General features: G+C 36.0%; 1 protein-coding gene across 1 annotated transcript in view; it reads left to right on the top strand.

Annotated features, from left to right (window-relative positions):
* Positions 1–7,085: 7,085 nt before the first annotated feature.
* The window catches only part of LOC580498 (ikaros family zinc finger protein), a 52,177-nt gene continuing 34,401 nt past the window's right edge, over positions 7,086–24,861 (top strand). Inside the window, exon 1 of the mRNA XM_030985652.1 lies at positions 7,086–7,161. The gene's annotated coding sequence lies outside the window, so the exon portion shown is untranslated. The remainder of the gene's footprint in view (positions 7,162–24,861) is intronic.

The raw sequence follows: 24,861 nt of genomic DNA, 5'->3' as shown, positions 1-24,861 counted from the left end.
AAAGCTCTCCAAAAGTACTTTGGGGAAACTCTCTCCCCCCCCCCCCCCTCCACAAAAAAACACCCCAAAACTCTAAAATACATTAATATCACTGAGAAAATTACTCTTACTTGTGTACAAAACAAAAATAATAAAAGAGGTACCGTTACTGCAAACAGAAACATTCTTTTACACTGATTTGAATTGCAGGCCTACACTCTAACTTGGAAGTGAATGAAAAAAATTACTTGTTTGAAGGTCCATGGTTTGATAGCTCAAACGGCAGTATACAAAATCAATACGAAAGAGATATGGGATGCCAAGGGAATCAAAAAATAAAAGAACAGTTTAAAGCTATGTTTTTGTATGCCTGCCAAAGGGCGTGATTTCTAAAAACACATCAAGAAAAGGGAAAATTTATCTTTCAAGACACCATATTTAAGATTTAAATATAGGACTATACGTTTCCGTAATCAATAGACAGGACCTGTGATGAGGGGAGCATTCTGTCATTGCATTGCTTATTAAGTTTTTTTAAAAGTGACTTTTAAATCGCCATTTAATTCTTTTTTTTTCTTTTTTTTTTTAGTTTGAATCCATCTATTGTGAAACCTGCTTATAGAAACCAATCAAGGGATCTTTGATCTTTATAGACGGGTAACAGATGGTCACTAATACAGATTTCACAATATCATAAAATATAAGATAAGTCATACGTTATTGAAGCATATCACACACAATAAACTGTCAAAAGTCAGGATTTGTATCATTTACATTATGGTACCCTGGAAGATAAAAACTTAATTTACAGCATCTAGAAACTGGCAATAAGACCTAATTCCAACCATGAGATTTGGGGGTTGTACAGGTACTTAAAATTACTGTGAAGAAAGAGAGATAATTAAGGTGGATTACTTTCATTTCAGCTAGATTTGGGTAAAATCGTATTGAAATTAACTCACAAGGAGGTAAGAAAAGGTCCTCCACTTTGAAAGGGACTGTTGGCGAAATATGGGAGAGAATGAAGAAAAAATTCCTGGCCTAATTTTCGACAAATCCCTGAAATGCAAATACTTGCATGTAATCCATCCATACTTGTGGCACAGTGGAGAGTATGATGCTCGGATGGGAATACAATTATACAGAATATCAAGAAAATATTCAGCATGGGGTAATTTATGCACTGCTTGTCTTGAAAACCAGGCTAAGTTTGATGGGATGTGCATGTTAATTGCCTGGTTTAAGCCAAAGAAGATTTAATGGTAAATGTCAACTTGGCAAATCTGAATTATTTATTGGTCATGAAAGAAAAAGGAGAGGACCCAGATAACTGGTATATTATGCTGTGAAAAATATCAAGAGATAAACTGAGCTTTACTTGCTAGCATCCATTAACTTTCATCTTGCTCATGTATAAATTGAGAGAGGCAGAGTGAAAGAGAGGGGGAGGAGGAGGGGGAGATAGACAAAGAATATAGAGACCTGGAGAAAAAGGAGAGGGAGGAACATTTGGAGAGTTAAATGAGAGTAAAAGTGGAGCTTTTTTTTTTTTGGGGGGGGGGGGGGGTGCTGGTCTAGATCGAAGGAAGTCTACACTCTAAACCTACATTTTCTTTCATTGTCCGAGGTTGTCATAGTCCTAAGAATATACAAAGGGGGTAAGATTTCAACTTTTCAAATTTTATGATCATCAATACATGTAGACTGTGCAGTCAAGCAAGAGCAGAAGTAAAAAAAAAAAATTAAACAAAATCTTATATGAAATGGAAATTAAAAGCATTAGGTATCTGGTATACCCAATCCTGAGGAAAATGCAAAGCTGCTATCTATTACAAAAAAATTGTAATTATTACAAATTTCAGACCCTCTGTATGAAATTATGAATTCTCCCTCAAGAATTATAAATATAAACGCAAATATGCATGCAAGCATTGAATAATGTACACAGAATTCATGATGCAATGGCAAACTCATATGAAGGCAGTTGGCCATTAGCACGACACGCATGATCATGTCGGTATGTACCGTATTTGCCGGCGTAAAGGCCGCACCCCCGCATAGGCCGCACCCCCGATTTTGACATTTAAAAAAAAAAAAAAAAAAAAAAAAAAAAAAAAAAAAGTTTTTGTTTTTGTTTTGTTGTTGTTGTTTTGCTGCCGAAAACCCACGCGTGGAAGGACCTTCATTTAACATCAAGGTGCAGTTAAAGGCGCTGATTTGTGCTTGTAAACTTGTCACAAATAATAGTAACAATGTCGTTTTTAGAAGAATGTGTAAGATCATTAATGTGAATTAAAAACAATAAAGTACCTACGGTACCAGTGGTGTACCTTGTGGTACACCATTTGTTATGGAAAAAATTTGAGGAACTATTATTATAAACTACATATTGAGATCTAATAGAAAGATTACTTTCAAACCAAGATGACAGTAAAATTTTAGTGTTGTTGTAGTTTCCGAGTGGTGAGTCAACACACTGATTACTGAGCTGGGAGACATTGCCAGGCATAGCGCCATAAATCGAAACTAAAAAAAAAAAAAAAAAAAAAAAAAAAAAAAAAAAAAAAAAACTTTTTTTACTCTTTCGCCGCATAGGCCGCACCCCGACTTTTTGATATTTTCTCTTCCAAAAATACTGCGGCCTATACGCCGGCAAATACGGTACACACAACTACGGCAAAAAAGTTATTGGTGTTTTCATATGCGTTTTTTAAAGCTTATCTTGTATATTTTGGTGGTAAATAACACTTTCACAACACATAAATGCAATTGTGAAACCAGAAAATTGATTTTTCGAGTAAAAAAAATTGATTCCCCTTCACCCCCCCCCCCCCCCCCCCCCCCCGATGAAAATGTAAATCATTTTGATATTTTCTATATCTTATCTTGTATATTTTGGTGATGAATAACACTTTCACAACATACATAATTATGCTCAAATAAAACTTATAAACAGGGAATGTTGATATCGGACAAGAGATGTGACTTGAGCCTGCCCCCTTTCCAAAATTGTGCCCGCTTATGGGTACCAGTACGGTGCTTCTTATATGACCTTGTCAGTATTGTTATGTTAAGTTGAAATAATGGTCTGCGCGATTTTCAAGGCAGCTTGTTGGTGGCGCCTCAGGTTGCACTGTGTGAGAGCTCTCCATGATTTCATTGATTTCTCCATTATTTTTGAACCTGTCGCCATTTCTTCTATATACCAGTATTATCATCCATCTATTATCATTTATTTATATATGTATATAACTTCAGGTATGAACAATAATTTTAACTTTATCTTTTATCATTTTTATTATACATTTATATGATCATTCCTATTATTATGCACATTATTTTATGTAAACATGCATTATTGGTCCCTGGACTACTGCATTGTACATTGTATATGTTGATATTAATAAACCGAAATTGAATTGAATTGAATTGAATTGAATTGAATTTCAAATTTCCAGCCCCCTATTGGAAAAATCCTGGATCCGGGCCTGAGGATCATATATTCTCGTCAAAAGCATTAAAAAACAATCTAAATTCTGAATATATCGAGTTAACACGTCTAAAGCATAGTAAAGAACTTCAATAGAAAAGTGCAACTCTTCCAGTTTCATGGTTGAAAGCTTCTTCAAAACCAAATAGCTGCGTGCTATTATAAGAGTTTTATGTGGAGGGAATAACGCAAGTTTCACGTAAAGTAGTTTAATGACTATCCAATGAAATATCTTTACCATTTGGAACATTAGTCTATGCTCTTTAAATTCTCATTCTTTTTTTTTTCTCTCTCTCTCCCTCTCTCTTCTTTTTTATATTCATACCCTTACTCCTGATCTTTCTGCCTCCTCATTTCTTCCTCTCATTTTCCTTATAAAAAAGTTTATAATTTTGCATACAGCTATTTCAGGGGATAACAGTGACACAAACATTTTCATGAATTGCTATTTTTTGTGATAAAACTTCGGCTACTTTAAATACAAGTTGGCATGTGCACTGCCACATCATTTTTGCGACCCTTAAAATAGACATAATTTCTTCTTATTTTGTTTCAAAGACTGAAAAGCCCCTAATATATTTCATAGTATGAATATCAATTCCCTTTTTCAGAATTGTGACATACACATGCCACGATGCGCTATAAGTTGATATTTTCACCATAATTTTGTTTGTGTGTTTGTTGAATTTGGTGAGATTGTGCATGTTTTTTTTTAGCTCGGTATATTAGATCTCGTCATTTGGCTTCGTTCTCGCGTTCGGTTTTTATACAAGTAAATATATAGCAATTGGTAATGGCTGGAGAGTTTGACCAGATCAATCTTTTGATGGACTTTGAAGAGTTTCTAGAGGAAGATGATGAAGGAGAAAGGGATGAGAGGGCAGACGAGAGTGAGGAGCAGGTCTTGGTTAATTTTTTCCTTAGCTGGTTACATCGCTCCTACTCTCTTGCAATTGTCGATATACAGATACTTAGGCCTTAGGGCATGTATGTTCCACAAGCTGTTTACGACTTTGAGATTTTGGTGGAGTTTAATCGCATAAATTCACTATTCTGAACTTATGTTGTCAGTTGAACGCCATTTAGTGTTATTCTGGAGGTTAAAAGCTTTCTATTGATATAATTATCTCAATATTTGGGATCACATAATTCTCGAAAATATAGCCGTTGTGAAAAACATATCCTTTTCTAGTAATCCTGCAAATCACTTGTTCTCAGTAAATGGTCTGTATTTGCAGACTAGTCTTATGTACAGTCCAGTTGCTCATTACTGTGCTCCTATGCAACCATAGGCTTATGTACACGGCATGCTGAGTATAAGCTTGGTACAGCAGCGCATACTGTGTGGATCATGTCATGCATACATACATGTACCTGGCTGCATGCAAAGAATTAACTACTGCACATCATTATAATAACAACAAAATCAACCACAAAAAATATTGTAGGATACAGAAAGTAGAGCGCAGATGCGTTTTGGTTATGTTCTCGAAAGTTTTGAGGGACATTTTAGTATGTGTAATAGTGGAGATATCCCGCACTGCCTCGGCTGCATGCTGAGTAGTATGTTCATGAGCTCGCTATGTTACAGCAACGTACTCTGTTAATCATGTCATGCATGCATACATGTACCTGTATTCAAAGAATTAACCACTGCACATGATTATCATACCAAAAATAGAAACTATAGTGGTAAACAGAAATTATTACGCAGGCTTGCTGTGGTGTCCTCAGTAGTATAAAGGAGATTTGAGTATGTGTAACAGTGTGAATACCTTTGCTGCTATATTATAGCTATATGATGTATTTCTCTGAGAATTTTCAAGGAAATGATGAATGAATGCATTTCCCAGTAAAGCTATACCCTTGGTCATATTGGTTGTAGCGCTGTGCACAATGTAACATGATTTATGCTATGGAGCAAAATGGATCATGTGTAACATGTATTCTATATGGACGACGATGAATGGTTGCATGCACAGTGTGGGATTATGGATATGTTTATGAATCACCGCTTCTAGTCTGTGAGACATTAATGACATTCAACCAGTGTAGCATGGCATTTGGTGCTCTTTAAAGGTCTCTTTTGTATCATTCCCATGGGGATTATATTCTCAACCCTCCAACATGTTACAAGATGATTGTGGTAAGTTAAATACATACTGAATAAATGAAAACTCTTGTGAAATATTATCATGCATGTGTGCTGTGCATGACTTGGTAAACATAGTACATGTCGGATAGTGCTCGACTTTGAGAACTGCATGCTATATGTGAACGAGCTTGTACACTGTACATTGTTTTACAAATATAAAAATGAATAAATACATTCACAGTGTACATTACCTTTAAAATGGTTTAATAGCACGACTTATTCACATGCTACATTTTATTGTTCGGAAGAAAAGGCGCGTTGCTTGCAGGAAGCACGTCTGGTGTATGCTTTGTTATATCATATCGTAAAATCCAAGTTATGTTCTAGACAGAGGGCACATAATCTCCTGAAGCAGAAACTGACAGGAGTTTCCTTGAAACATGGAGTCATGTTCGAGCAGTGTTACTCATTCTGAACTCAACCTACAAAATGGAGGAAACGTGAAGAGCGCTATTCACTTTGCACACTGTTTAGAGAAAGTGTGTAGATATTTACGCGGTCCATACAAAAGGTGTAACAAAGCGTCTGCATTATATGATCACTTACCACCGATACCGATATGTCTATCGTCGAGTCTTTCCCTCCTAAATCTTCCACACCTCTGATCTTTGCTCCTTCCCAAGAGCTAGTGCCAAAGATCATTTTTTTCCCTCTAATCACATTTTATGTTGTGTATGTAGTCACCGATGAATGTTCATGTTGTACGTGTTTGCAGCGAATAATGTCACAAGACGCCACCGACGACCCAGACATGCTATGTCTTTAGCACTGTATGTTGTAACGTATAGTGTACGTACAAATCACTTTTTAGAGACAGACAAATTGCGCATGCGCTGCAAGCATAATGAAAACTTAAGAAGTTGTAATGTAATCCAAAGTTTCTGAGAAAGATAGCTTGAGTTCCAGGATGCCTCCCAAAAATTCTGATGGCAAGAAGGGGAAAAAGGAGCCAAATGTGCCTCTGGTTCCAGGCTCTGGTCTGGACTGAAGCGTGGGTCAGCCGAGACCCGTCATGTTCCCGGCCACAGTACGCTAGGCATACGTTGGGAATTAGCTGGTCATAGGATGTATATGCTCAGCATTATTTATTTGTAGTATGGATGCTAGATATATGATCAGCATTCGTTCCTCATTTCATTGGGCAGTTTTCATATACGCCCTGGAGTTTGTTAAGAAACAGATTTTGGCTGAGAATTTGAGCGTATATGAGCCTTTTGCGACTTTGCCAAAGTTTAAGAAAAAAATTCTGTACCGTAGGCGTGAGTTAACTCTATTCGCTACTTTGTGACAGGGCCAGGGGATTTAGAGGCTCCATGTTGAAATACTATATTCAAAATATGAGCTTCAAATACTACATCCTATAAAGAAGTAAAAATATAAGTAACTGTCACAAAGTTTGCCTACCGTCGCATAGACGAGATAATCTAAATTTTCTTTATTTTTATTTTTCTTTCTTTGCAGGAGACGAAATCAAGCTCTGTTTTACATGATTTACGGGTATCTAGAACAGCAATCATAGAAGACTGAGAAAATTCAGGTAATTTCTTGCACGTAACAAATTGTTGTCTTCATTCTCTTTATTTCCTTGTGTTGTCAACATGCTGTAAAGGTATGTTGCTCTAAAGCATCATGCTATTTGTATGATCATTATTGGGACATAAAACTATGAATGGCTTTGAAGATGGAAAAAGAAATAAGCTGAAATTTTATAGCCTTGGCTTGTGGTTGAAGAACCTGAATGTTCAAAGCATTATTCACCCTCCAAATGTCTCGCCAACTGTCTTGCCAAATGTCTTGCCAAATGTCACCAAAGGGTAGTTGTGATATTCAAATCAGAAATAGACCTTATTGAGGATGTGTATATGAATAACAGGATGGGGTTGAATAACTCTTTAAGTATGAGAATTACTTGGACATAACAAGGAATCTGTTCATGCACTGTACATTTGATGAGCTTATCTAGGTATTATTTTCATGTATTTTTCATTTTTCTAAGAAGTCTATTTCATATTTTGTATCAAAATATTTGAGGTAGTAACTCATGCTGCAGACCGATTTTCCCCTTCAATATTAACTAGTAAAATATGCCAAAAATCTATTTGGCCACATTTGTGGTCAAAGAATCATTCAAATTTTAAAAGTATGTTGAGACATTTTATATGAAAGAGGAAATATGTTTATTTGTCTGTCTGTAATTCTCTCCTTCTCCATCTGTCTGACTGTATCTCTCTCTCTCTCTCTCTCTCTCTCTTTCTTCCATTCACTTTCTCTTTCATTTTTCTGTAATCCCTCTTTGACTTTGTGTCACGTAAGTGCCTTTAACAGGAGCCCAGTATAAATTTTGTTACTCTAATAATCCTGGCCCTCTATAGGCTCTGCTCTTCCAGTCTAAACATAGCCTCTAACCTAGAGGTTATTGCTCTCTGAAAGGGGATTCCCCTAAATATTGCACGTGCTTCGGAACGTCACGGTCCCGTCTGAGTACAGCAATCTGCTCTCATTTGAAATCGACTAGTTACTTGACTGAGAAGTGAACCCTGTGCATGGCACCTTTCTATAAAGAGTAAAGACCAGTCGTCGCCGATATAAAACTCCAAATGTTTTCTCACATTGAGTGTAGCCTCTTGTCCTCCCTCCCCTCCTATCACCCGAGACGTTTTGATTTTAAGGCAACTTTGGTAATGGTTATAATTTAGCGGGAGAAAGATGTTCCTAAATGTAATGATGTGTATGCTCATTGACTACTCCCATTGCAAATTCTTTCAAGTTCTTTTATAATTCTTCCTGGAAAAAGACAATCTGTATTGTTGCTCGTGCGGAGGAGTCTATGTTAAAGGTCGGGTGACATCCAAATATAAGTTGATTCCTGTTGACGTGCAGGGCTGTATACAACTCATATTTTGTTATTCAAACCTCTAAATATATTTTATAGATTTTTGAATATTAAAAAAAAAAATTGTCAGACCTGCTAAGCTCCACCCTAAAAAAGGTATGGGGCTAAAGTTAGGATTATAATTAGGTTTTAGTTTAGCAACTTCCCCCGAAGATCAAGATACATTAATCTGATCTAAGGAGACACGAACAAAAGAGTTTAGATCAAGGGTTAATGTTAGGGTTAGGTATATGGTTCGGTCCAGGGTTGAAGTTAAACGTTTGGTTAATATAGGACATTGACACAGAGCAATTGTAGCCGGCGCATATGTCATAAAACTATTGGGTCATTATAACAAGGTTTTATCTTTGATTGCTTGCTGCTGTTATTTCATCCTCGGTTAAAAGGAGTAGAAGAAGAAAAAACCTAGAAATTTGGGGATTTCTGCGATGTTAAATGGCAGAGAGAATCTGAATCTATACTGATTAACTGAAGGAGTCTTTTCCATGATCTTTAGTTTTATGCAAATAAAGCAGCAGTCCTGGCTTTTTGTTAAACCCCTCTGGTCATGATTGTACTTGAGGGAGCATTTTACTAATGGAACAGATTATTTTGTAGCATTATATAAGCCATGTTCACATCAATAATCATTTCTCTTCTTGAAGATCTTCAGCAGAAAATCCCTGCCTTTGCATGTTCAGTATAATTAAAAGTAGCAGAGTATTCCTGCACTTGCTTGTCGTGACAACTTGTATGAAGTCTTTCCCCAGTATGCCCTTTATTTCCTACCATATTTTGAAATGCTTTCACTCGACTTAATTCTCTGGATATTTCACTGGACACTGCGACGGTGTGTTCATATTGTGGACACTGAGAATGTGTGTTCATATTATGAACACTATTTTCTCAAAGAAAAGCTTCAATGTGAATGCAGTTACAGTTTGTCGAAAAGAAATTCCTGCAGGATTAATTGAAACCCATATAAGTGGATTTATAGACCAATTAGTGTTGAATTATAATTACATAAATTTACCCTACTATATCGTTGTCAAAATCAGAAAGAATTCTGATATTCAATGTTGCCCTAGGTAATAAATAGGCCTAAGCAAAAACTTTTTAATCATGATGGAGAAGGCTAGAATTTTTCATCTCCATAATAACCCTAGATGTATCTGAATTTAAAAAAAATACTTTTTCATCTTTCAGGAATAGTTGTCAGATGCCCATCTTTTAAAATCTCATCATGAGATAAAGAATATTTTATAGTAAGGTATGAAAATGGATTTAAAAAAGAACTTTGAATGATACCACATCTTTTATGATGGATGCAGTATTTCCACTAATTTTGTTATTTAACTTTTCAGTTTCTTGCATCTTTCATATTTTTTTCCTTCTCATTCTAATTGTGTTCCCCTTTTTTTACAGTCTCAATTTACCCCAATGTATTTATTTTTTATTCCATAATATAATTATGTCTTATGCTTCCCTCTTTCCCCTCTCCATCTCTCTTTCCCCTTTCCCTTTTCTTTCCCCCCTCTATATTTTCTCTGTATATCTCCCTCTCTTTCTCACAATCTTCTTTCTCCCTCTCTCCCTCCCCTTTTCTCTCTCTCTCTCCTTCTCTCTCTCTCTCTCTCTCTCCTCTTTCCCCATCTCTCCCACCATCCCACCTCTCCATTTCTCCCTCATTTCCCTCATCTGCATATACCTGACTACCATATATACACTGCTCTTCTCGCTGCATCTTTGTACCGTGTATGTATTATTCCGCTGATCTCCCTATGTCCTTGTGGTTTCCTCAGAGTACCCATGTGACAGCTTTAATGTATTGACTCATTACATGACACTGACCATTCTACGAAAAAAAATAGGGCTAAGCTTTGTCCAAAGCCAGGAGAGGGAGAGAGAGAGAGAGGCCGAGTCTATTTTTGACTACATGTAACCTCCATTCTCTGTGAGGTTCATGAGCAATACGATCTGAAATGTCACAGATTAGAAACATGACGTGGATAGGCATCCACTGGATTTGGTATCCCTGCAGGTATATTTTGTCCATATATTTATTTTCTGATGGATTTCTCCCTGGGAGCCCCAAGTTGAGGTTAGATTGGTTAGAATAGAGATTATTGCACATTCTCATCAACAAATTATGATGGAAAAAAGAGCAAAAAACACACCATGTTTTGGGTGTGAAGAATGTGTTGTTTACATTTACTGCAGATATGTAGTCTTGTTGTGGACATACATCAAAAATAATTCCTTTTAAAGAATTACTTTCAATCCAGTTTCAAAATTTCCCCAAACTTTGCATTACCTTTTAATAAAAGTTATATACAAGAGAAGCATGAAAACAAACGAAACAAAGCTGTTATTATTAACAGTTATCATTATCCAAATGAGCTCTGCTGGTTAAATTCAAAGTATAAAGCTTAGTATTTTTTCAAATTACAATTTAAACAAGAGCCACAGAGAACATAACTCACTTTTTAAATGTGATCGGGTGAGGGGGGGGGGGGGGGGTTCGTTGTTTTGTAAGGTGCAAAGTACCTACGCATGAAGGTTGCTTACACAAATTCATCCCAAACTTTTGAGTTTGTTTGTTCATTGTTTAAACATGGGATCATACTGGTGCAAAGGAGACACATGTAAATATGGATGAATTCCAACTCAAATATAAACAGCAATTTGAATGTCCCAATTGGCAAAACGCCATGCTACTGTAAACAGAATGTGCTAGATTAGTCAGATTCCAAGTAAATACTTGTGTTCTCCTTTAAAAACAAAAACAAAAAAAGTTTAAAAAGTGTTCAGTTGGTTTTGATTAAACCACAAAATGAGAGAAATAGATTAGTAAAAGTTGACACAAATTGGCAAATATGTTATAATATAATAATTTAATAATGTTTTATTTACCCAGGGTAGCCACTTCAGTTATGAAACTGTTCTTCCAGCGGGCCCTGCATAACATAATATGTTATTACTACCCTTCTCCAATCTAATATGCTGAGCGCCTAGCTAGAAGGCATAAGGTCCCATTGTTATAAGTCTTTGGTATGACTCGGCCGGGGTTCGAATCCACGACCTCCCGTTCATGAAGCGGGCGCTCTATCCACTGAGCCATCATGTCCGGTTACTTACTAGGTGCCCTCCCATTTGCCCTGTCCTAAAAATAATACAAATCTACATTGTCAATCATACATTCACCCTTATTATAATTATTGCAAATATGTTTTTTAAAAACCCTGTATGAAATAAATCTTTTCCATCATCAATAACTAAGGAATTAAAGTTTTTTAGATTTTCTGTACATAGCAAATTGGAGAGGAGCTCGCAAGATACGTCACAGTGTTGCCAATTCGTATCTCACAGATGTAAACTTCAACAATTCATAACTTTCCTACTTTTAAAGGAGATTGCTCAATCGTTCACTAATTTGTTTCTCTCATTTTTCTGCTGTTTATTAAAACAAACTTAATATCAGGGTACTTCCCATTAACGCATTATTTGTAAAGCTGTAAATAATTGTAAATGCTATTAATGTAACTAATGTTGTCGTCTCTAATTTGACTTTGAAGACCAAAAGTGCTACTGTTAAATTGAATGTGGTACTGAGAAGAGTTTTGATAAGGCCACGTTAAAGTACTGTGCAGGACGCTGAAATTTAGGATCAGAGCTGTTATTCAATGTGGTACATGGGTAGATTGGGGGGGGGGGGGCAGCGATATATCATCATTAGAAATCTTGCAATCATTGCAAAATTTGTGAAACCTCAAAAGAAAATGCTCCCAGGGAAGTTCTGACTTTGTTGGTTTTGTCAAGTGTGAAAAGGAGTGTTTTGTTTGTGCAACACTGATAGGAAGAAAAAAAATTCATGAGTGCTTTTGTGAAAATGTGGTCTGCATTGTTATATTACAATAGAAGAAATGTCAATAGTTCATTTTCAGTTCACAATGCTCTACATTTTTACTGAATGTAGTGCGTTTCGATAAGCTGCATACCATTGTTGCTGCCCCATGCCACGTACATACTTTCGTGCAGAAGTACACACGCTGATTGTACATGCCTATTTTGCGATGCGCATTGCGTGCACACTTGAAAGCTTATCGTATTTTGGTAGAGCGTTTATTGTTTCGGTTTTGCGTGCTTCACGTATACCATTACATTGGTTTTTCCTGAGAAAAATACGATATTTTATCATCAAATTTGTCACTAAAGATTTAAAATATAGCACCTAAAAAATAAACTTGGCAGACAGGGATTTGTGGCTGACACAATAGGGATTAGCACTGTGGCACTGGGTGCATTGCAAAGGGGCAGCTTAAGAGTTAAGAGAGACCAAAGAAGATGAATTGCCTTGTCAAAGGACTTAAGCAATGATCTTGACATCTCAATTGAAAAACAAGCACACTACTGTACCAAGAATAAAATAATTCACTTTTTTTTCTTCTTCAGAAAGGAAACTCATGGATAATTAGCACCAAGCTTAATTTTATCACAGAGTTTTGTCTGTTGTACTTGTACTTGTCACTCTATTACTCTCTTTATCCTGGATAGCATTATTGGTCCTCGATCCAGTCAGAACAGCGAGTATAAATTATTGGCTATTTAAAATTCCAGGTTCGTTTGTATCAGCCACTCTTCAAGATTTAAAACCACAGGATCGTAAGGTAGTGCAACACTTGTTTTGGTGGGATTTGCTCTGGCGTTTATTTCATCATAGATATTGGTGAAAGGTTAGGGTTGCAGTTTGGTTATAGATTTATCATTAGTGTGTTATTAGTATTGGATCTGGGGTTGAAGTTAATCAAATCATTGAACAAAGTCCCAAATTACAGCGAAGAAGTGTTAGCATTGATGATAATGGGTTTGCGGTAGTTCATCTGAGTGGTCAACTAACTTCCATTAAAATCAGTGGGACTGGCTAAACAAGAAACTGTGCCATGTTTGCCATAAATTTGTGAATGGAAATTTGGTTTTCTTGTGTGCTCAGCACCGAATTTTAGCATCGGACATCAAGTAACACACACCTTCCATTGTAGTCAGAGTGATACAATAGAACAGTTTCATAATTGATACAAATTAATCGATGCTTTTTCTCTTCTAGCATACTGAAGTTGAAACTCCTGAATCATATTTTTTTGTTTTTAAATTACACTCTGTATACATGCATTAGTAATTACTGAAATGGACACATCCAAATCAAATTGATGAATATTCAGGGAAATAAGGAACTCGGTTCTTCTCAATGCAGAAAGTAACCTAAGTAACCAGGAACTAGTTTATTTTTTATTTTGAGGATGAATAGGCCGACACTTGGCACTCCATGAATAATGGATTTCTTCTCCTCACTCAGATTTAAACCTGGATGACAATATTTAAAGTATTCTTTATGAGTACCAACCCTAGCGTTTTGATATGAATAAAAGGTCTCTATATTGCTCAAAAGTTGAACCCCCCTCTCCAAAATTTGATTGAGTCATACCTCGATCACACTGCTAAACCATCTCAAAATAGACTCCTAATATATTCCAGGTGCCCGCATCCATTATTTTACATCTTATCTAGTATGTTGATTACAAAACAAAAGTTTTACCATACTAAAAAGGTCAGATTTTGCTTGCAAAATAAGAAAACAAATGTGCCAGTACGTGTGTTTATGGCACTTGAGGATAGTTGCCAGAGAGGTGCAAAAACGAATCTTACAGAGATGCAAAATGAATCTTCTGTGATGAATTTGGAATCGGGGTGACGTGAAACTTTTTATTCGTTATAATGGTGCCGTGACTAAAAAAAGGTTTTAAAAAATAGGGTTAATGGATTTGATGGCCTGGAAAATGCGAGAGTCCAGCTTGATGGTCACTCACTCTTGCAATGAGTTAAAAGTCACGTTGGAGGTTGAGAGAAGGGTTAAAACGTGAATGATAGCGAGGGCTTGGGGTTTAGATGCGTGCATTATTCATTGGCTGCAATTACACATTCACTGAAGAGGAGGACTTGCTCATTAATGATGCATTGGAGGTTGAGAGGGGAATGGGGGTTTGAGGTCATATCTGTAGGCCCGTCTTCACTATCTCGAGATTGCCAAATATCCAGCTATTTGAACTATCCCGATCGCAAACTATCCAGCTAATTGCGTCTTCATTAGAACGAAGTAGCAAATTAGCTGGATAGTTGGTCGATTTATTACTTCGGGATTATTTCCCAAATAGCGGGCTATTTGGCAATCTCGAGATATTTGGCAATCTCGAGATGATGAAGATGCACCTTATGGGAGAGGGACGAGGAGGGGGAGGGGGAGCTATGCTAAGTGGGGGAGGCTAGATAAAGGGAAGATAGGTCTTTTTTTTAATAATTTCAATAGATGAAGAATAATGCTGCCCTGATATCCTGTCTATTCAGGAAGATTTGGGGGTTAGGGATTGGGGACTCGGCCAAGCATTAATGATTCAATGTGTATGCCTGAAAGTATCCTTCTTTGTAAAGAGAAAGAGATGAAGATATAACAGATATATGAATCAAATATGTATGAAGATGTGGATGACCTCCAATATCAGCATTGAAACATCCTCCTCGATGTGTTTTAATAATAGATGGTTATGGCATTTTTGTGGGAGTACTATCTTGAATATTGATGAGGAGGAGGGTTTATAGTCCAAGAGTTCCAGATGATTGATGAATGTTTCTGTAACGTGGAATAACATGATTGCAAAACCTTCTAGAAATATGCTCATGGGCACTTTCAATACTCTTGCAATGCATGTAGATATCTGTTCCTATTTTGCAATATATCGTAATGTTCACACATTTCTGAAGATGATGCACTAGGCTATTAAATGTTTGATTTTTGAAAATCTTTGAGATCATGTTATCAACCTTTGGGAAGGATAGTGCTGTAATGTGGAGAGGTAAGCCTGATCAAGATGTGCAGCAGTGAACTGCTGCATTTTTTAATGACATAAAGTGTAATACCCTTTACATTTACGTGTAATACCCATCTCTGTATCTTATAACACCTATCTTAGAACCCCAAGGTTATTGGGTTATATCTAAACGAGCCCATGATGCATTGGGAAAAAGCGATATATTTTGCTCTTCGGTAGATGGACTGGTTAACTTATTCTTCTGCTGCTATAACTTGGGCTGTGTTAAAGAGAAGGTTGAGTTCTGGGAAGAGGTGAAAAAATAATTTGTGAGCGTTATCATTCTTATTATGCAAGTGTGGAAGAACATCAGATAAGACATGTTCCCTGAAAAGCATGGCTCTTCAAATGCCTTTATATCCTAAATATGTCATGTAAATCGTAAAACTCGGGGGTAGGTTTTTTACGCCACGTGTTCGTGTAGTCCCATATACATCTTTCTGTGTACAGTGTTTGTAACTTTACTAAGACTTGGCCAAATTTCTTATCATTTTGATGATTCCAGAACCTTGCAATACACACAAATTCTTATATGCTAGATGATCAACCTTTTCTGGTCGATTTCACACCGTTTCTTTCACAATGCAATCGCATGACCAGAACTCAACTTCATCTTTAAAGCATTTGTAGCATTCTTTTGTTTTAGTTTAATTTGCATTGAACTGTCAGATAACAAATGAACAATTTGTACTAAGAATAATGCAGAAAAGGGAAAATGACTTTTATAAGAGCAAATGAAAGGCAGAGAAGAAGAAAAAGACAATCATGAGGGTTTCAGATCAGTTCTCAGTTTGTTTCATATTTCATATTTTCACAGTTTCCAATATTTTCACAAAGTGAATGGTACAAATAAACATGAATTCTATTGTCAGATATGAGAAAAGGAGGTGATGTAAATTAATCAGCAGGAGATTGCCATAAATAGGCCGAACCAGCTAGCAAGGTTGCTATTTGCTAATCACATTTGGGTCTGATGTTGACAAGATTAATTTGCAATAATGAATATTTTGACTCTTGATAAGGTTCAGGTATTAATTTTTCAAAACCATAGTGTAATAAAAAGTAAGTTTCTAGGTCACACAAGTGTGTGAAGTGGCAACACTTTTAAATCATTCATGCCAGTTCAATTAGTAAGAGTACCTGCCAAACAAAAGGATTTGAAATTAATGCAGCCAAACTATTCAATGCCATGCTCTTGAATACTATTGCTATCCACAAAATTGATACCATTTGGTAGAAGTGTTGTTATACATGAAGGTATATATTATCATAGCATCCTTTGTCCATATAGAAGCCCCCTCAAACTCATAAGTACATTGATCATGCAAATCCCACATGACCGCAATACTGCCAGGCACATTGCTTGATTGTTCATGCTTTTCAGAGTGTGATATAAACTCATTTTAATTTTCATCCGCCATCTTTTCCTTCTGATTAAAGCTAGCAACAAAGCTGTATAATCGGACTGTAAAACCTATTGGACTGTGTAATTGTAATTCCCCTTCCCATCCATCTCTCATGCTGGTTGTGTTCATGCATGGCGATTAGCTCTCTATTCTGTGTTTGACCCTCATTCCTCTTCCTATACTATGCTCACAATGGACCTACCACCGGGCGGCGAGTTTCCTACGATGACCCCTTGACCTCTCTGCGGGAATCATACAAGACATACTGGCTAGGGAACATGTGGAGCCAAACTTGACCCCAATCATAACTTTCCCTTGTGCGTGGTAGCTTGCCGTGTAGGGTCCCCCAAACCCCCTCTTCTTTTCCTTTCGTGTCCATTTCTTTCTTAAAGTCTGAAAGTATGTCCACTATCTTCTCCTACTACCCTGTTATAAAACAGAATTGAAAAAGGATAGTCTTTAAATACCAGACTGTCAAACTCATTTTGTATTTAGGAGAGGAACCTCTTTGCCTGATGATAGCTGCTTGACCCGATGATGTGAGAGATGAATATTGATAGATTTATCGGTATGAGGTGTGTAGGTTCTATGTACCTTTTCCAAAAGCACAATTTTGCATCATATTTCCCTTGACTCTGTGGAGAGATTTCAAAGGAAAGATACATTTTCAGTGAAATTATGACTATTAGTAATGATCCACACTACAAGGAAAATCCAACTCTACTCTAAAAGAATGCAGAAAAATCAGAGAAGCAGACTGTTGGAAAGAAAACAAATTAAGAATTTAAAAAAATTGTAATCACTTTACTTATGGGCACTTCAAATTGGCTGAATCAGTGATGTAGTGCCGGAAAACTTTCCCATTTGTTTCAACATACAAAACGACTTAAATCACAATTTTTCAATGTATATACAACTCAGGAGGGTCTTTTCTTTTTAGAGGACCTGTGATAACATGCTATCCTTAATATATTTTGAGTAGTGCCCCAAGGGAGAGGGCACTTAGGGAAAATCAGAAATTAATGATATTTGATCAATTTACCAAATCTCCAATTTGAAGTTTGCATAGATTTAGTGATCTCATCATCATATTTTGAAAATTTATGATTCATTTGAAACTTTTGCTTTAATGTTTATTTCATTTCTTTACTTTCATACAAATAAACATATTATGAATGTTATATATTGCCCTTTAGGAAAGCGTTTTTTGTTATTTTATTTCTAGCCATAAATGTACACTTCTAGGAAAGATAGCAAAATTCTTTCATAATTTCATTTACATGTACATGTAGATATAGTCCTGTACACATGTTAAATAATCCAAAGTCTTTTGATACATTATTAACCATGCAGTTTGAATGCTAGTGTACATGCAAAGTGACCATTGCTGAACAGTCTGGTCAGCTAGACTGGTCATTGAGACTAGTTGATCGCGATGTCAAGTTTATGTTGGACTGAATTATGTGTCATGCCAATCAGAACATCCCTACTGTGACATTTAAGATGACAGAACTTCAGCAGATTCATGACTCCTTGCTCGCATTGCCAGTTTACAGATGCCCTCGAATCAGCTTTGGCATTTTGCCAACTTTCATTCACGGTGCAACCTAATATTACAAAGAAAATGAGAGAGAGAGCAAGAGAGAGAGATAAAGAGAGGGAGAAAGAGAGAGAGAGAGAGAATATTAGAGCAGGAAGAAAGAACAAGACAGAATTTTCATAGAATTGTGCGAGACTACTCCACTGCCCCCCCCCCCTTCCCTCCTCCTTCATCCTTCATCCGTTGGGTTCAAGTTCAACAGACTTTTGTTAGCTTGGTGTCCAAGTCTAAAGTATTATTTTACGGAACATTTAGAAATTATCCCTGTAATTCATTTTATACAGGAGGAACTATATTTGCTACAATGTTTTCAATGATAAATTTCTAAGGTTCGAGCAAAAATTCCTAATTTAAAAAATATATACAAAGTTAGAAAATTGAAAGTAGCTTTGAAATGAAGTCATTGAATTTAAAATTTGCATAGTGGTCTTCTAAACTCAGAAGATCTGTATTTTGTATTGGTTTTATTTTTCTCAAACTTTTTTAACCAAATGTCATTGTCACATATTTTCCCCTTTTTGATATGTTTCAATCTGTATGTGTTTGCTTGATATGTTGCATCAAGGGTTCTGGTTTATTGACTTGTAACATGCGGGTATATAGTGAATATAGGATATCATGAAGGTCACCTACAGTGAAAATGCAGCACATTATGTTGTATTGTTTGTGTGTGAAAAGAGGATTTATGCATGTGGTTAAACTTTCTGAGAATTACTTGCATGGCTTCCCAAGCCGGTCTTGATCTTGATCGATCATAACAATTCAAACTTGAACTCATTTTCTTAATTCTAAGGCTGACTTTGACTAGTATAGGGTCTGGAAGAGAATTTAAGAATATATACAAAAAAGGTGATTAATATCGCTAATTTTTGTTGTTGTTCATTTGTATTCATATTTTGTAGAGGGAGGGTTGGATCTCAAGATCATGTGATTTTGTGGATTTTTAGTTTTGACAAAAATCCTTCATTTTCTATTTTCACTTTTCATGTTTTATTCTGTGATAGTATTTTCATCCATACTTTACAGAATTAGCTTAGTCTCATTCAGACATGGTGCAGGAAACCAGTGTGAATGGATGGCACGTGGGGATGAACAAATATTAATAATTAAGAAGATGAATGGAATTGATTGATCGTTTTGTCGCTACAACAGATATTCTTTTTCCATTCCAAATAACAAACGTCATTCCACGACAAAATTATACATAACAGTGAGGTGCACAAGTATTCATTACACTACGGCATAAACCACTGATCAGAAAGAAATGTTGTAAGAATGACATTAAGCTTACATGTTGCCATGTCTATGCGCTTTAACAGTAACAATTCTATGCTATTGTGTTTGTAGTAAGTACATATAAACACAATGTCATGGTTGGGGAATTTAAAGCATGTCAAACCTCATTTAGAGTGTACACATTTTGCCTACACATAAATTCCATCCTATCTGTCCACTCAGCTCACCATAAAATTAGGCTCAGTGGGCTTGACCTCATAAAATATTGAAGCAAAATTCTTGGACTCTGTGGCTACATTGGCCCCATTCACATTGTAGTGTTATGTTATAGACCCGTTCACATTTCAATTTTGTAATGAGTCACTGTGTGCTTGTTGAGATGGAACTGCTACAATTATGTAAAATCATTGGACATGGATGAGTTCAGTTTTCTCTGAAATTCCCCCTAAGTTGTAATCAATAATCCTGAGGAGAGAAACTTGAAATTTTATAAGCATAAAATCATTGAGCATGAGGAACAAGTCCAAATTGGCATAGGGACAGCATAGATTTTTAATATTTTGCTTTGTTTTTTTCCCTTTCCTAAGGATTTTAATGAAAGGCATGTTTGTTCGTCTCAGATATCATACTCAAAATTTATCCCTGATATGCCATTCTCAAGTCAGAATACATATTTGAAGCTTCCATTTGTAATTATGAAGAAAGAGAATTGATATGACATTACAACATGTACCTTCACTTTTGAAGTACTCTGAACCTGTAAAATGCCTCATTTTAAAAATTGTATTATTACTCCAAGAAGATTTGACACTTTAAATTTAGAGCATGAAGATCCAGTTTGATATTTTAACATATTATGATTCATTTAAAATAAAAATGTATCTTGTACAAGTGACATTGTGTTGCTAAGAAAAACAAGGTGTTCAGATTTGTGTTATTTTTCAAGAAATAAAATCTGGAACTTGAAGTGAAAGTCAAACAACCTACTTGTAGCGCTATTTATTCAGTTGTGAAAATAGTTGACATAGCTGCAAGCCGATTGAAAGAAAACAGACAAGCTAAAAGAAAAAATGGGGAAAATGTGAAAAATGGGAAGTCACTGCTAAGTTTCACTCATCATGTTGGCACCACATATAAAATGAAAAGGGAATATATTTTTCTCGCCAATGAGACCAAGAAGAGGGGAAGAAAAAGAAGACAGAGAGAGATAGAGAGAGAAAAGGTGTGTGGGGTGGGGGGGGGGGGGCTACATAGGGCATTAACAAGAATGTCTCCTCTATTTCCTTCATATTCTTTGATATTCAGTATGAAATCAAAGCTTCAGGTTTCAATTTGTGAGCTAGATTTTTTTTTAAATGAATTACTATTAATTGATTTTAAATTTCATAAGTTGATTTTTGCCCTTCCATTTGAAGTACACTTTCCTGACTACTGCACATGAAGATCTGAGTAAGATATGAACATGGCCATGCAGTGTGTTCAGCTTGCCATAGAACAGAGTGATGCATTACATTCAAACTCCACCATGCCTCATTAGGTACAAGGACAACTAGAGCTTGCTAGATCAGGATACCTTTCCACATCATTTCAGCTTAACCCCATTTCCATATCTGTAGCATTATTGTGTAGAATATTGCCCCCAAATTATTAATTTTTGATCATTCATTCGTTGAATTTTCAAGAATATTGTCGTGGTGTATTGTAATGCCACAATTATTAATTTTCACTCCTTTGTTGAAATCTTCAAGAATATTTTGTTGAATGGTTCGCTGTTAGGCATATTTGCATCATGTAGATTACTTTGAATTTTAATAGTTGATGAATCAAGATGTTAATGTTGCTTCTCTGAAAGAAATAATGAAATGGAGCATACATTCTATTAATTTAGTGTCTGACAGAGAAGTCTAGAAAGTAAACAGGTTTCCTAGCATAATTTGAATAATAGGACATTGTTTAAATTTCACAGATAGGACATATGTGACATATTCATAATTTCTGCAAATTTCTACATAATTTGATGTTGGCTGCAAATGGGACATAGTACCTTTAACTCAGCGGAACTCAAAGTCACACAAATCAAATTTTCCCTACGTCAAATAAATGTTTCTTAAAGAAAACTATGCAAAACATGTGTTATTTACACTTGCTACATGTTGTAAGTCAAATTCCATATAGCCACTATGTGGCAAGCAGGTAAGAGATCATGTGATCATATCGGCTTGATACATTTCAAAAGTTATAATTATTTGTTTGCAGTCCCAACAGATTCAGCTTATTCAGAGTTAATTGTATTTATAATGCACTTCGTGTTATGCCATATAACCCGTGCCCTATTTATGAGTGTATGAATCATGTTGCCACTTTCAAAAAAATTAAATTACAATTGCTAAAAGATAAGGTTTACATTTCATGACATTCTTCATGAATGCCAATAAAACCATTAATTTGTTATTGTAATTTTTAAACTTTATTTTAGAAATTTGTAAAAATAGAACTGATTGGCCTGTACTCTGCTATAAAGACCCTGGCTTTTGTCCTAAATTGGATATGACAGAAGAAGATAATCTGAGATCTAACTTTTTCTTCTTCAGGTCGACTTAAGCTGGATTGATAGAAAATAGAAAAGGAGATGAAGTACCATTACCAAGTCTATTCTACTCCCCATATTATGACTTATAATGTAAACTATTAATGTGTATACTTCTCCTTTGTGCAAGTAAGCTTTATTATACATTTGCAGATTTAGTTACCCTGGTAATAGGTACTCATTAACACTTGTAGTGCACTCCTAACAAACAGTCATTAGTGGAACGCTTCCTGACTGTTAATGAGTTACTTAATCTGTGTATGGCTGCATCTACCCACGGTAATGACCTGATTACACATTTCCCATTATAATTACAAACCGGTGAAGCTAGAAAACATTGATGATACCGATAATATCCTCCCACTCCTAATACCCCACGCATTCATGTCCTTAAGTGGTTATCCCTTCATCGCTTGACCGAGCCTTGTGGATTTCCCTAGTGCTGCCTGCCCGATGGGCTCTCCACCATCTCTGAGGCGCCAGCTCGCTTCCACGGTCATCCTCTTGCCCAGAGTGCCCGATCATGGTGTCATGTTTCGGGCGGAAATAGCCGGGGCAATCTGGATGATTTATTCAGGGAATCTAGATGCAAAAGGGATCGTAGCTGGGCCGGCCGGCCGCGAGGAGGACGTGGCAGCTAGCTTTGTTGTGATATCTGGAGTGGTTATTGGGTGCTCTGAAGTGCATCGCCACTGGTTCTATATAAGCTCTATCATGCTCTAATACTATCACACAGATCCCCAGGTGTGTACTTTATCTTTGATGATTTAATCTTCAATGCTAGGCGGGCAGATAGTATTCTACCCCTATCCACCTGCAGCTACATAGAAACAGGTGAAGCAAAACAGATCTTTTACCTCACAACAAGTGTCACCAATACCCTGATTTTCTGGTCCCTTTATTGATTTCATCAATGCTTCCTACTCTGCATTCAGGCTACTGGAATTCATCATATACATGTATATGTAGCTATATGTATACAAGAACCATACAGCTATATGATATTGTAATTATCTTTTGCCTAGTCTGAACGTTATTGTTATTCAACATTATTATGTACATTTCTTGAATTATTAGACAATATAGGCTCCAAAGGAATCAAAGATATATTTTTCCCTTTAAAAAAATCTTTCTCATACTGGTAGTTATGTATAATAAAAATAATCTGTTTTTTTATATAGCGCTCAATACACCGATCCAATGATTGCCTAAGCGTTTTACAGATATATATATGTATGAATAAGTATTTAAAAAAAAGTTTTTTTACATTTTTTTTAAAACTTTTGATTATGTTAATTTGTGCACAATAACACAGAATATTCATTTCCTCTCAATTTTAGCTTAGATTCCTATCTCTGTTGCTTACTTATCAAAGCTAGTTGCTGTGCAGAAATCTCCTACACAAATTTGTGAAATTAAATTCATAGGAAGTTTTTATTGCAATATTTCCAACCCATGTTTATATTACTATCTCAACTTCTCTTATTTCACACAAATTTGTGAAATTAAGTTAATGGGAAGTTTCTTTTGCAATGTTCCCAAGTCATGTTAAAAGTAATATCCCAACTTCCCTAATAATAGGGCATCCATCTTAATTCATGTGATAATGTCATTAAATCTGCTGGATAATTTGACTCTATATGCAAATGATAGCATGTATGAAACCTGCCAATCATGATCCCAGCACTGTTTCTCTTCAACAGGGAATGTTGCAAGGAATAGCAATCAGCCTGAGCTAGCTAGATCATCCGAGAGCTTGATTTCCTGGCATCAAACAGCGCCCTCGGGTGCTAGCTTTGCGCTGCGAGCAGGGACGTTTGAGCGATCAAGTTACTCCGATGCATACCCATGCATAATGCATGACGGTAGGACCGTAGTAACTATCAATCTAGATACATCCACTATAATACTGCGTGGTAACGGCATGAGCTTCCCCACCGATACAAGCGTATGCAAACGGGTTATAGATCATGTGATTACGTCGGCTTGAAACGTTTCAAAAGTGAGCTGCAAAATGAATGCTCAATCAAAGAGTTATCTTGATTGATGGAGACAGAGACCTTGCATGGAATAGGGCCACAAGAAGAAAAAAATGCCCAAGTTGAGTAAATCAGTGGAGACCTCATCTGGGTTAGCCGTTGTATTTGATTGAAAATGTTAAAGATAAAAATTAGAACTCGTTATGAATATCATTTCCAAGCACGTACAAAGCAAAGAACAAAATAGAGAATGGCTATGAATTTTTAAAATCCAAGACACTTAAAAGTTATCCACTCATGATTTACTTTAATATAATTTAATTTGATTTATTAGCAACATCACATCACAATAATAGCAGTGTATGAACAATCATACAATGCACAGAATAGTAAATGATACATGAATACATATAGGAAGAAAAATGTTGATTGAACAGTAATGACTTTATTACAATATTTAGAGATAGATCTGCAAATCATTTAATGTACAAGATAAAACATATAACCTATTGTGTATTACTAATATTAAGGTGAAGTTGTTCATAGGAACTAGAAGTTAGCACAAGTGGGAGTCAAGCCTAGGTCCACTCTTTGGCAAGATATTAATTTCTAATTTTTTAAATATCTACATGTAAGT

The sequence above is a fragment of the Strongylocentrotus purpuratus genome, unplaced genomic scaffold (assembly GCF_000002235.5).
Source record: "Strongylocentrotus purpuratus isolate Spur 01 unplaced genomic scaffold, Spur_5.0 spur5_scaffold_15, whole genome shotgun sequence".
NCBI classification, from domain to species: domain Eukaryota; kingdom Metazoa; phylum Echinodermata; class Echinoidea; order Camarodonta; family Strongylocentrotidae; genus Strongylocentrotus; species Strongylocentrotus purpuratus.
Note: the sequence above shows the minus strand (reverse complement) of the source record. Positions and strands in the feature narration are given on the sequence as shown.